Source organism: Dipodomys merriami, unplaced genomic scaffold (genome assembly GCF_024711535.1).
Source record: "Dipodomys merriami isolate MVZ:Mamm:240054 unplaced genomic scaffold, mDipMer1.0.p SCAF_6, whole genome shotgun sequence".
In the NCBI taxonomy this organism is placed as follows: Eukaryota; Metazoa; Chordata; class Mammalia; order Rodentia; family Heteromyidae; genus Dipodomys; species Dipodomys merriami.
Genome location: NW_027206179.1, coordinates 3,864,603 through 3,876,220, shown reverse-complemented (window position 1 = coordinate 3,876,220; position 11,618 = coordinate 3,864,603).

Here is an 11,618-nt window from a genome sequence, read left to right as displayed (position 1 = left end):
TCCACTTGGGAAAACAGTATGTATGGTCCTCAAAACACTCCACATAGAGCTCCCTATTACCCAGCAATCCCATTTTAGGCATTTACCCAAGTGATCAGAAACAAGGTCATAATAAGCTACCAGCACAACCGTGTTGATTTCATCATTATTCACCATAGCTAAGATATAGAACCAACCCAGATGCTCCTCAGTAGAGGAATGGATAGAGAAAATGTGATGTATACATTGAGAGAGAGAGAGAGAGAGAGAGAGAGAGAGAGAGAGAGAGAGAGAGAGAGAGAGAGAGAGAGAGAGAGAGAGAGAGAGTGAGAGAGAGAGAGTGTGAGAGAGAGAGAGAGAGTGTGTGTGTGTGAGAGAGAGAGAGAGAGAGAGAGAGAGAGAGAGAGAGAGAGAGAGAGAGAGAGAGAGAGAGAGAGAGAGAGATGGAATTCTATACCTCCACCAGAAAGAATGGCATTGCACCATTTGTTAGGAAATGGAAAGACTTGGAAAAACATTATATTAAGTGATGCAGTTAGGCCCAAAGAAACAGAGGTCCCATGGTTTCCCTTGTTTGAAATGACTAGTACATGCCAAGGACAAGCAGAGAAGGTCAAAGGCTATGAGCATATGTCCATATAAGATGATGTTAAGCAAAATGTACCCCAAGACATGGAAACAAGTGGTTTTTTATCTTGCTATTGTTTTAAATGAAATTATAATGGACTATGTGATTCTTTTGTTTCTTTTATTTGTTCTACTCATTGCCTTACCAATGCAACTGTAACTCCCCTGTACAATATTTTTACTATATATATATATATATATATATATATATATATATATATATATAATTAAAAAGAATCAGGAGGTGTTTCCCAGAGGAAAAACAAAATGCCCTTTGCATCATTTCCCACCATGAGTGGTGTAGGCTGACACTTGTCTTCCTTTGCCTTCCCCCAAAAATGCTCCCTCCAAACTTAAGCAACCTTCTACCCAAAATATCGACAACAGCACACCTTCCTCAACTCAAGGATAATCATCTGGAAAGAATGGCCAAAACATACAGAAACTCTGAAAGTGTAACACTGGGAGTGATTAGAGCAAAGATGAGACATCTATTTTTGCATAACTTTGAAGTCAGAACTCCTACCTTTACCATAGAAATACCCCTAGCAGCCCAAGAGCTCTGTGTCTCTCCTCAGTTAGAGTGTGTCTTTGCTTTTCTGTTTCCTGTTTGTCTACCTGCTTGCTTGTTTGCTTCCTTATTAAATAAAGCTCTGCCACTTTGTGACTTGTCTAGAATTTCTTCTTCTGAGACCAAAGTTAAGGATCCTAAGTGAAGAGTCCCTACTTTTAGAGGGAAACTTCATTGAACTTCACCTGTTTTAGTGACCCTGCTGATTGGTATTCCAGGTGTAATAGAGTTCTGCTGGCCACAGCTATAATTAAGACCTGTTTCATCACACAGATCTTGCCACTGCTAGACAGAATCTTCTCATATGGCCATTCCCTGTGGATGAGGCATATGGGCCCCCGTGGCCCCAGGAGGAGGCATGATGGGACCCACCACTGACTTGGGTTTTCCCTGAGGTTTGTAGAACCACAGAGTATTTTGTCACCCAACTTGCCTTTGGTTTTCTCTGCTACTGAAGCAGTTTATCGCCAAACCGGCTAACTTCTAACAGGACCTGAGCTCCCTCTAGTGGTAACATTGTAGAAGTCACTACAGACTCAGGAACCCTGAAGCCTGCCTGGAATTTCTGGAAAGACAGGCACAAAGCCAGACCAGGTAGACTGGTCAGAGGAAAGAGGTAGAGAGGAGTTGGGAACCAGATGCTATCACGTGTCCAATATGAATCAAGAATGTTCCAGAATGATGAGTTCTCCTAACATTCAATATAATCATTTTGTGGAAATTCTCAGAGAGAACCTCAACTCTCATGGTTGTTTCTTGATGTCCTTTTGTACAATGTAACTGAGGCTTGACAGCTAGAATGTCAGTAATACTAAATATTAATCGGACACTGGTGGCTCAGGCCTGTAATTATAACTACTCAGGAAGCTGAGATCAGAGAATTATGTTTTGTAGTCACTTTGCGCAGGAATGTCTGTGAGCCTCTTATGTGCAATCAAACAAACAGAAAATGGTAGCAGAGCTGTGGTTCAAGTGGTAGAATGCCAGCCATGAGAGAAAAAAAATTCTAAGGGACAGCCCTCAGAACTTGAGATCATGTCTGATTACCAGAGCGTGTGTGAACATGCTCGTGCACGCACGCACGCGCGCACACACACACAGCTCAATTAGAGAATGGACAAAGTAGAATATAACTCTGTAATTTTCCACCTCCAATAAGGGTACTTTTCTATTGCTGGGTCTACACATGAACCCCAACTGTCTCACTTACTTCCAAAACACATTCAGTTGGCTTCAATATCCCTCACAAATCTCTCAGGGAATAAAGTATTCCTCTCCAATCCCATACACGGTGTTTCCACACAATTTGTCTGAGAAGATTCATCTGGGACTTCCCTAGTTTACAGAGAATTCTGTAGATCTAAAAGTGGTCAGCTCATTTGGGTCAACTGAATGAATCAATGTGTATGAAACATGATAAAGCTAGGTGCCGGGTGGCTGATGCCTTTAATCCCTAGTTACTCAGGAGGCAGAGATCTGATGATGGCTGTTCAAATGCAACCCAGACAGAAAAGTCCATGAGATGCTTAATACCAATAAAGCACTAGAAAACTGGAAGTAGTGCTGTGGATCAAGTGGTAGACTGCTACCCTGAGCTGAAGAGTATATGGGGACATTACCCAGGCCAACAGTTCAAGCCTCACACCAAAAAAAAAAGCATGAAAAATACATTGAAATTTCATTTAGGAAGTTATGAGCAGGGGAAAAATAGATAAGCCTGGAGAGATGTCAGAGAACAAGGAATAGAAGCAGAACTTCTATTCCACAAGTGGTCAATTCATTTATTTAGTGTTGCAGGAGGTACCAACAGTGTCCATGAATTCAACAATGACAGATCAATACTTCAAGTTCAAGGTACACATCCAATTGGATGTGAAACTTCTTTAGAGCTTGCATGTCTTTTACCAGCAGAATGCATCTATCAGTACATTGTGGCCATCTACTCTTAGACAGAGATGTTCTATGATCTATGACTTTCTGGGAATGTAGCAGGCCTGCCTACTGAGGATCCTGGAGGATGTGGGTGTATGGATGGGTCTTTTTCTGCTGTGTGTCTATTTCTTGTCCCAGGTGCTGGGGGAATTATTGTTCCCACATGGACAGGCATATGGTCCCTACTCTGTCCATGTCTCTCTGTCTCCTTTACTATTTGATCATAATGGAAGTGTGCCACACCACATACACTTGGTTGAAACTTTTGGAATGAAAGGTTCTGGACAGGAGTGGAGCCTGGCATAGACTCAAGCCCCAGGCATCCCCCAGGAGTTGGTGGAGAACTGGATTCCCTAAAAAAGACAATCTGGTCAGACTTAACCCATTGTTCTCTGAGAAAGAGACATTCCAGTGGACTGCTGCTCACCACAGTGACCCAGGGCCAAGGGGCAGGATGCCTGCCCTGTGCCCTGACAAGTCCCACCTGGGAGAGCATCTGTCCTGCCTCCAGGCCAGTTCAGGCCTGCCATTGTATACAACAACTCTTGTTTCCTCCTCTAACAAGCAGCTCAGTATCCAACCACCATGGGAACCCAGTCCGAGAGGCACAATGGAGAGGAAGCTGCCGAAGCAAGCGTTTGGAAAGGAGCAGAGATCACAGCAGGCAAAGCAGCCATGAAGATGTGTCTGCAAGGAGTCCTTAGCTGGGTTCAGCAAAGAGAAGCCAGCGCAGGTGGGTGGAGCACTTCCATAAAGCTGCCTGTGGTGGATAGATGGCTTCTAATTTGACATGGACAACAAAATAAGGGACTGCAAGTTCAATGAATAGTCTCTGGCCAGAGAAACAAGGTCAAACACTTAAGTTTCTTCACTTCCAGTGGTTCCTGGTATTTCCAGCTGAGTGGACATCTTTCTGTGGCCAGTGGGTGCCACGCCACCTTCTGCGGAGTCTGCGTGAGAGATCGCGGTGGACAAAGAGCTTCAAGGAAGCATGCCCCCAGGAAGGGGGTGTTGGTTCAAGGCTTCCCATACACTTGACTGCACCTTTATAGCCTCTACCTTTATTCTTACTATATTCTTCTTGTCTGTACATTCGTTGCCTTTATTCTCGTTTTGGCTATTTTTCTATTGATCCGTGAACAGAGCATGTTGTATTTTTCCAGTCCAATAGAGATGGCTTCTCTAAGTAATAAAGACTAAGGCCAAAGATTAAATGTGGGCAATCCCCCAATCAATCTATCATCTGATGTGACGTTGCCTCCAGATACTCCTACAACTTCACAAGCGGTTTTGCAGCTCATGTATAGTAAATATAGAGACTTAAAATTTCTAGATATGTCTAACAGACAAAATCAATGAACTAAACTAAGTTAGAAAGAGTTATCCCAGTAGTTTAGAGAGTTCTAAAAAGAAGGGACCTCTGATTATAAAAGAAAAAGAAAAATTCTCCCAACAGTTATGATTAAGTTTAGTCCAACTTACATTATAGGGAATAGATGGTGTTTTCACACAAAATATAAAGTTAATGACATATTTCCTGAACCAACCAAGAACCATTTCCTTATACAGGAGCTTATAAAGATGAAATTAGTTGGATAAAATTAAAAAGAGTATAATGTAAGTACAGCCCTGTCTTAGGTTTGTTAATTATTAAACATAAAAAAGGCTGAATAGATGACGTATTCTATTAAACAATATGCTAGACTTGTTTTGCACCACTTAGCTTAAACAGTTGGTGGGATAGTCATTAATTTTCATGTAATTCATCAATGCTTTGCCTTTAAAAAATTGATTACGTGCTTAAATAAACAAAGAATCTATGTCACAATCACACACTGTATAAAAATGTTAATTCTCCTCAATAAAGATACACTCAGATGCAACTCTTTTGAGTCTGTGTCTGTTTGTCACTTCGCCGATTCCTTTGCCCACCTATCCCGAGATCCCTGTCCCGTCGGTCCCAGTGCTCCGGCCAAGCTGGTCCGTCGCAGAAGTGACACAAGGTCACAGCGTAGGTTCCTGGTCCCCACAGAGCTCAACCTGGTGGCTGGTTCTGTGATCTGGATCCATATTTTTATCAGGAAGGGATTGGCAAAAGTAAGTTGGAGTGAGGTGGTATCTCAATGTTGTTATGATTTGCATTTCTTTTATGATTAGGGAAGATGAGCATTTCTTCATGTGTCTATTGACCATCCTTTTTAGAATGGCTATAATCAAGAACTGTAATAACAACGGATGCTGGAGGGGATGTGGACAGAAGGGAACCTTACTGCATTGTTGGTGGGAGTGTAAACTTGTTCAACCACTTTGGAAAGTAGTATGGAGGTTCCTCAAAAGACTCCACATAGAGCTCCCTTATGACCCAGCAATCCCACTTTTGGGCATTTACCCAAAGAATCACCAACAAGACCACACTAAAGCTACCAGCCCAACTATGTTTATTGCAGCATTTGTAGAGCATATGGTAGCAAAGATGGCGCTGAGAGGGAATTGAGTGGGCAGAGACCGATTTGCTTTATGTTTAGTTTGTAACCAACCCATGGAAGCTTAGGTGCATGATAGAGTTTGACCTTTAAAGCGATTGGTTCCTTTTCCTCTCATGCCATGCCACCCACTCTTTTTTGCTTTAAAAAAGGCTTGCTGTGTGCTAATAAATGAGTTTTCCTGCTTGATTTGACTCCCTGTTGCGTCTGATTATCTCCCAGGCTAAGGTAAGCTGGGGAAGGGGCAAGCAGCCACACTTACCTTTCCTCTGACCCTGTTCACCTTTCGTGGGATGGATGAAGACCCGACATCTGGTGCCCAATCTGGGGCACGAAAGGAAAAGATACTGGCTGAGGCTAAGTGATCTCTCAGGGTAAGTGAAATCCTTTTATGGGTAATGCTATCTCATAGAAGAAAGAGGAGGCAACATTAGGCCTAGAGGGAGTAAAGGAGGATTTGGGAAGTGAGAAGAAAAAGGAATGGGTCAAATTTGACCAATAATGCACTGAAACATGCACACTGAAAGTCAAAACGAGGGTGAAAGTTACCCCCTCTGACTCAGGTGCCCCTGACCATCCTAGGCCCCCTCCCTATTCCCCCAATTGGGGGAGAGGTATGGCATCCTACGTGACCTGCGAGAGGGACCTGAAAGACCTGGACCCCTACCGACCCTCCATGGAGGGTCAAAGGCTGGAGAATTAACTTACTCAGAGGCCTACCCTATAAAGGAAGGGTCACCAGGGAGCCCGAACCCTGGGCCACAGGATTGGCTTCCCCAAGCATATCCAGTCAATATGGCACCAAGAGCCAACATACCCTTGGAATGGAATCCGTGGGAAGCTAAGGATCACAAAGAGCTCCATAACACAGTGGCTGAGGATGGCCCAAACTCTCCTTGGGCCCAGACCCTATTACAGGACATTGCTTATCACCCATGTGTCCCTAAGAACTGGCTGGATGTGGCCAAAGCTGTCCTTACCAATTCTCAGTTTATTAAATGGTGTGCTTTCTTTAAGGAGGAATGCAGAGTGTGGGCAGAGAATAACTGTCAGGCTGAACCCAGGATACCTATTACTTATGCCATGATAACAGGGATGGGGGAAGGATAACTCCACTGGCATCCAACAGGCCGCAATACCTGGCCTGTACCATGACCAAGTGAGGCAGGCTAGATTTGCTGCATGGTACAAACTGGATGATGGGCCTACTGAGTATCCCATAGCAGGAGTGAGACAAAAATCGGGTGAGCCTCTAGCTGAGTTTGTAGACCGAGTCCAACAGAGTATTAACCATGAGCTGCCAGCAGGGAACCTCTGAGATCAGTTTGTAAAGCTGCTGGTCTGGAAAGGGATGAATGCAGACCACCGCATTGCCTGCACAAGATTGATAGAGAGTTCCCTGAGCAGATGGGTGGTGGCCTCCCAGGATGTGGGAACACAACAGCACCAGTCCCAATCATTAACTTTAGCTTTACAGGCGCAGACATCTCCAATGACTGAAGCTATTACCCAGGCGCTGGCAGCCCAGGGCCAAGGAACCCCAAGACCTGTTTTAAATGCAGGTAGGAGGGGCACTTTAAGAGGGACTATTTACAACAATCCCTCCCGAAAGGCGCTGGGAGGCCAAACCAGCCCCTACACCCTGCCCCAGGTGCAGGAAGGGATACCATTGGAAAAAGGATTGTCGATCCAAGTTTGATTTAAATGAGAAGCCTTTAAACTAGGGGAGGGGCATCCACCAGCCCCGTTAACTCAAGGAGAAACACCTCTGCTGTGAGGTCCAGACAGCCTCGTGGCAGAATGACCCAGGCCCATTGGACCATACCCCTGGTGGAAGGACTCTGCCCTAAAATGAGTATTCTCATAGGCAGAAAGAGGTTTCACTGCTTAATTGACACAGGGGCAGATCGAACCATACTCAGGAAGGAGGAAATGCCCTTGAACTGGAAGCTTGCACCTGGGCCCCAGATATTGGGGGTAGGGGGCAACTCCCAGTCCAAAGAGATGGTTGCCCTTATGAAATGGACTAGCCCAGATGGAGAGGAAGGAAAGATATGCCCTTTAGTGGCAAAACACCTCGCTGCCAATTTACTAGGGCAAGACATGCCGTGGTAACTACAGACGATCGATCATCCTGTGATGATATCCTGGATAGGGAAGGAGCACAAAGGCTTAAACAGGATGTAGAGTGAGTTAAGGAAAAGGATTGTTTTAACTTTCATAATTACAGAGAAGAACATAGGGGACCTGCTCAGGTGCACCCCCAATCCTAAAGGCCACTGCTGCCCGAGTACCTCTCATCTTGTGGAAGCCAGGAACCCCTATTTGGGTGGAGCAGTGACCATTGACCAAACCTAAACTTGTAGCCCTCCACCTTTTGGTGAAGGAACAGATAAACCTTGGGTACTTAGGTCCTTCTATGAGTCCTTGACACACACCCGTATTTGTTATTCAAAAAGTCTCTAGGTCTTGGTGTTTGCCTCAAAATCTAAGTAAGGTAAATGAAAGGATGGAGCTAGTAGGAACGCACCTAAGAGGCATGCCCTGACTCCTGCTATATCTTCAGAATATACCTTGGTTGTGATTGATATTAAAGATTTTTTTCTATCCCACTGCATCCAGATGACTGTGAGAAGTTTGCTTTCTCCATCCCTTCTCTTAATTTTTCCCAGCCTGATCGAAGGTTTGAGTGGATGGTGCTGCCACAGGGAATGGCAAATAGCCCAGCCTTTTGCCAACAATAGTTGGTCACACTTTTACGGCCTGTGCTGGGTTCAGATATCTCCCTTGCCTATGCCTACATGGATGATATAATTCTGGGGCACCAAGACCTGAGCCACCTGGAGGGCCTTCTGGCCCAAGTTCTCGCAATATTAAAAAAGGGGGGTTTTACCATAGCCCTCAATAAAATTCAAAAGGTACCTCCTTTTAAGGTGCTCAGGTCCCACCTTACATTGACTCAGGCCAGCCCCCTTAAGTCTTTGCTGGATATTCCAGCCTCTCTAACCTTAACCCAACTTCAGAGTCTTTTAGGGGAAATGAGTTGGCTGTTACCATGGGTTCCTGTCCCTAAAGATATTCTTGTGCCCTTATTTACCCTACTAAAAGACAGGATGCCCCAAGAAGTTATTACAATTACAGACAGCCATCGGGCAATATTTTTGCAGTTCCAAAAAGCCCTGGATGAAGTTTCCTTGAGGAGATATTCTATTTTTGAGCCCATTTCCCTTTGGTTGCTTGTAGGTGTCACATTAATTTCTGCAGTTTTAACTCAAAGTGGGGAGCCATTAGAGTGGGTTCGCACTCCCCTGGGGGGCACACCTTGGGTGTAGTCTCAGGCCGACCAACTTGCAGATGCTATTGTCAAGGGAAGGACCCAAGCCCAAAGGCATTATGGCCTTGATCCTCACTCCATTGTCTTTCTTTTTCAGATGGCAGACATTGAGGGGCTCACGCAAGCCAATGCTCGTCTTGCTCTCTCCTTGGAGGGGTTTCTAGGCCAAATTGCCTGCCATTATGAGCCATCCAAATGGACCGTCATGTTATGGTGACTTCCCCTCAAAATGCCATTTTTATTTTCTCGTACACCTACTCCTGGCGCCCTCTATGGTTTTACTGATGGAAGTAAAACAGGCTCTGCAAATGCAGCCTTTGAGGACCACCAAAAGACCCCGAGTAAACAAAGATTTCAACCTTGTCAAGGGTCAGCACAATATAAAGAAATGCTGGCCATAATTATGGCCCTTCAGGACATTCAAAAACCCTTTAATTTGTATTCTGATAGCCTATATATGATTAACTTGCTCCCTCTTTCCCCAGGCACATATTAAGCTGGATGAATACCCTATTTCCCTCTTTATGGTTACCCTTAAGGGCCTATGAGAAGGGCGGATAGCCCCTATTCATATTCAACATTTGAGAGGGCATTCAAAACTTCCTGAGTTTTTATGCCTAGGCAATAATTGGGCAGACCAGTTAGCTACTGTCCCAGAAGCAAGAGGCTAACTGTTTGCATGACTTAACCCACATTAATTGGAGAGGTCTTCAGCATAGATTTCCTGAGATTCCTGTAAAGGACCTCAAAAGAATAGTACATACCTGTAAAACATGCTAGCTCTTCTTAAAAGTACCCCTGTTACAACCCCAGGGGTAAATTCCAGAGGCCTTAAACCTAATGTCCTCTGGCAAATGGATGTTACTCATTTCTAGCTTTTGGTAAGTTTAAATATATCTTTGTCTCTATAGATACCTACTCAGGAGCATGCTGGGCCACAGCAAAAGAACTAAATATTCACAAGCACATTTTCTTCAATCCTTTGCCACCTTGGTTCTACCAGCACAAGTTAAAACTGATAATGGACACTGTTTTGTTAGTAAAGCAATGTCAGTGTTTTTTGACAAATGGCATATTAATCATACTACAGGAATTCCCTATTGCCACGCTGACCCCAGTAGAGTCTGCTTAGCATGGGAAACCATCTATCAGACCATGATAGGGGCTTCGAGACCTATCTCTGAGTTTTGGGACTTCACCGAAGTCTACCGCAGAGAATGGGGCTTTACAGAAACCTATCTCCAAGTTTTGGGACTTCACCGAAGTCTACCTCGGAGAATAGGGCTTCTAAGAGGCCTACTCCTGGGAAAAGGCTGGCAAAACCCCTGGAAAAGATGTGTTTCTGCCTATCTTTTCCTCATAAGAGTGCCTATTAATCTTTTACTGTTTCTACTGCTCATTGTACTTACTCATTGTCAACATTCCCTTATTCAAAGCTCTTTCTTAAGAGTGTTGATGACTCCAATATCTGATGAGTGTCTTAAAAATATGACTAACTCACCAGAGTTAAGTGCTACCCTGAAACCCCTCTTATGGAGGCTAGTAGACAAGCCATAAGCAAATATAAAAGTATTGGGGGTTTCACAAAGTCACTCCAGCAGAAGGAATTGTAAGAAATTTACAAGAAGCTGTAGGCTCAGCTAGAACAGAAAGAATGTATGGCAATTGCTGAGATAACTACTTAGGAGAAAGAACTTCCTGTTACTCTCTTTCATTTACTAAGAGACTTGCTAGATCTAGGCCTCCCTGACCTTACTATTAAAGAAGAAACAGGAAAGATCTTAATGGGACAGTTAAGGCCTCTATAGAAAAAAGTAGTGTTAATTGGTGACAATCATTGAAACCAATTGTATTTCTTAAAAATAGAGGTAAAGCCGGAAACAAGTGCCTATCAGGCGACCAGCTGGTGACCGCCCTGCAGCAAGATTATGTAACCTTTTGCCCTTTCTTATGGAGACTTTTTGCTATAAAAGTTTGTTATCCTCTGCATTAAATCGCACTCAGCACTCAGCACTCAGCATCCACTCCTAATGTGTGTGAGTTGTCTGTTTGCCATCTCCCCATCCTATTCCAGGTTCCTCCCTAGGTATCCTCCGTCGTCCCGACAGAACCCGGTCCGCGGCACCCTATAATCCCCAAGGCCAAGCAATTATAGAAAGAAATCACCAATGTCTTAAGGAGCAATTATTAAAACAAAAAAGGGGAGTTCACCCCCACATACAGTTACAGATAGCTTTGTGTACCATTAACATTTTAAATTTTTCAAAAGGGGCAACTGAATCCAGATTTCAGAAGCACTGGAGACCACTAAACCCTAAGCTCCAAGTGAAAGTCAGGTAGAAGGATCCCCTGACACAACAATGGAGAGGACCTGATCCCGTAGTTACTATGGGCCGGGGATTTGGATGTGTTTTTTCCCATAGGGGAGACAGTACCCATTTGGATTCCTGCGAGGAACCTTAAGTTTTTACCCATTTCTTCCATACAGGAGGATGCCCAAGGATAAACTAAGGAACCAGGAAAGAAAAATGGCAATGGTGGCTGAGGCTTGTGTTTAAAAGAGGAAAAACCAGAAAGATGACTATTAACCATCCCCAAGGGCAACAGGACTTGAGAAGCTCTTGTGTTCTCTAACAATTGCAGATGGTGATAATCCAGCTGTTGGCTGTCCTGATCCTCCCAGTCCCGGCAA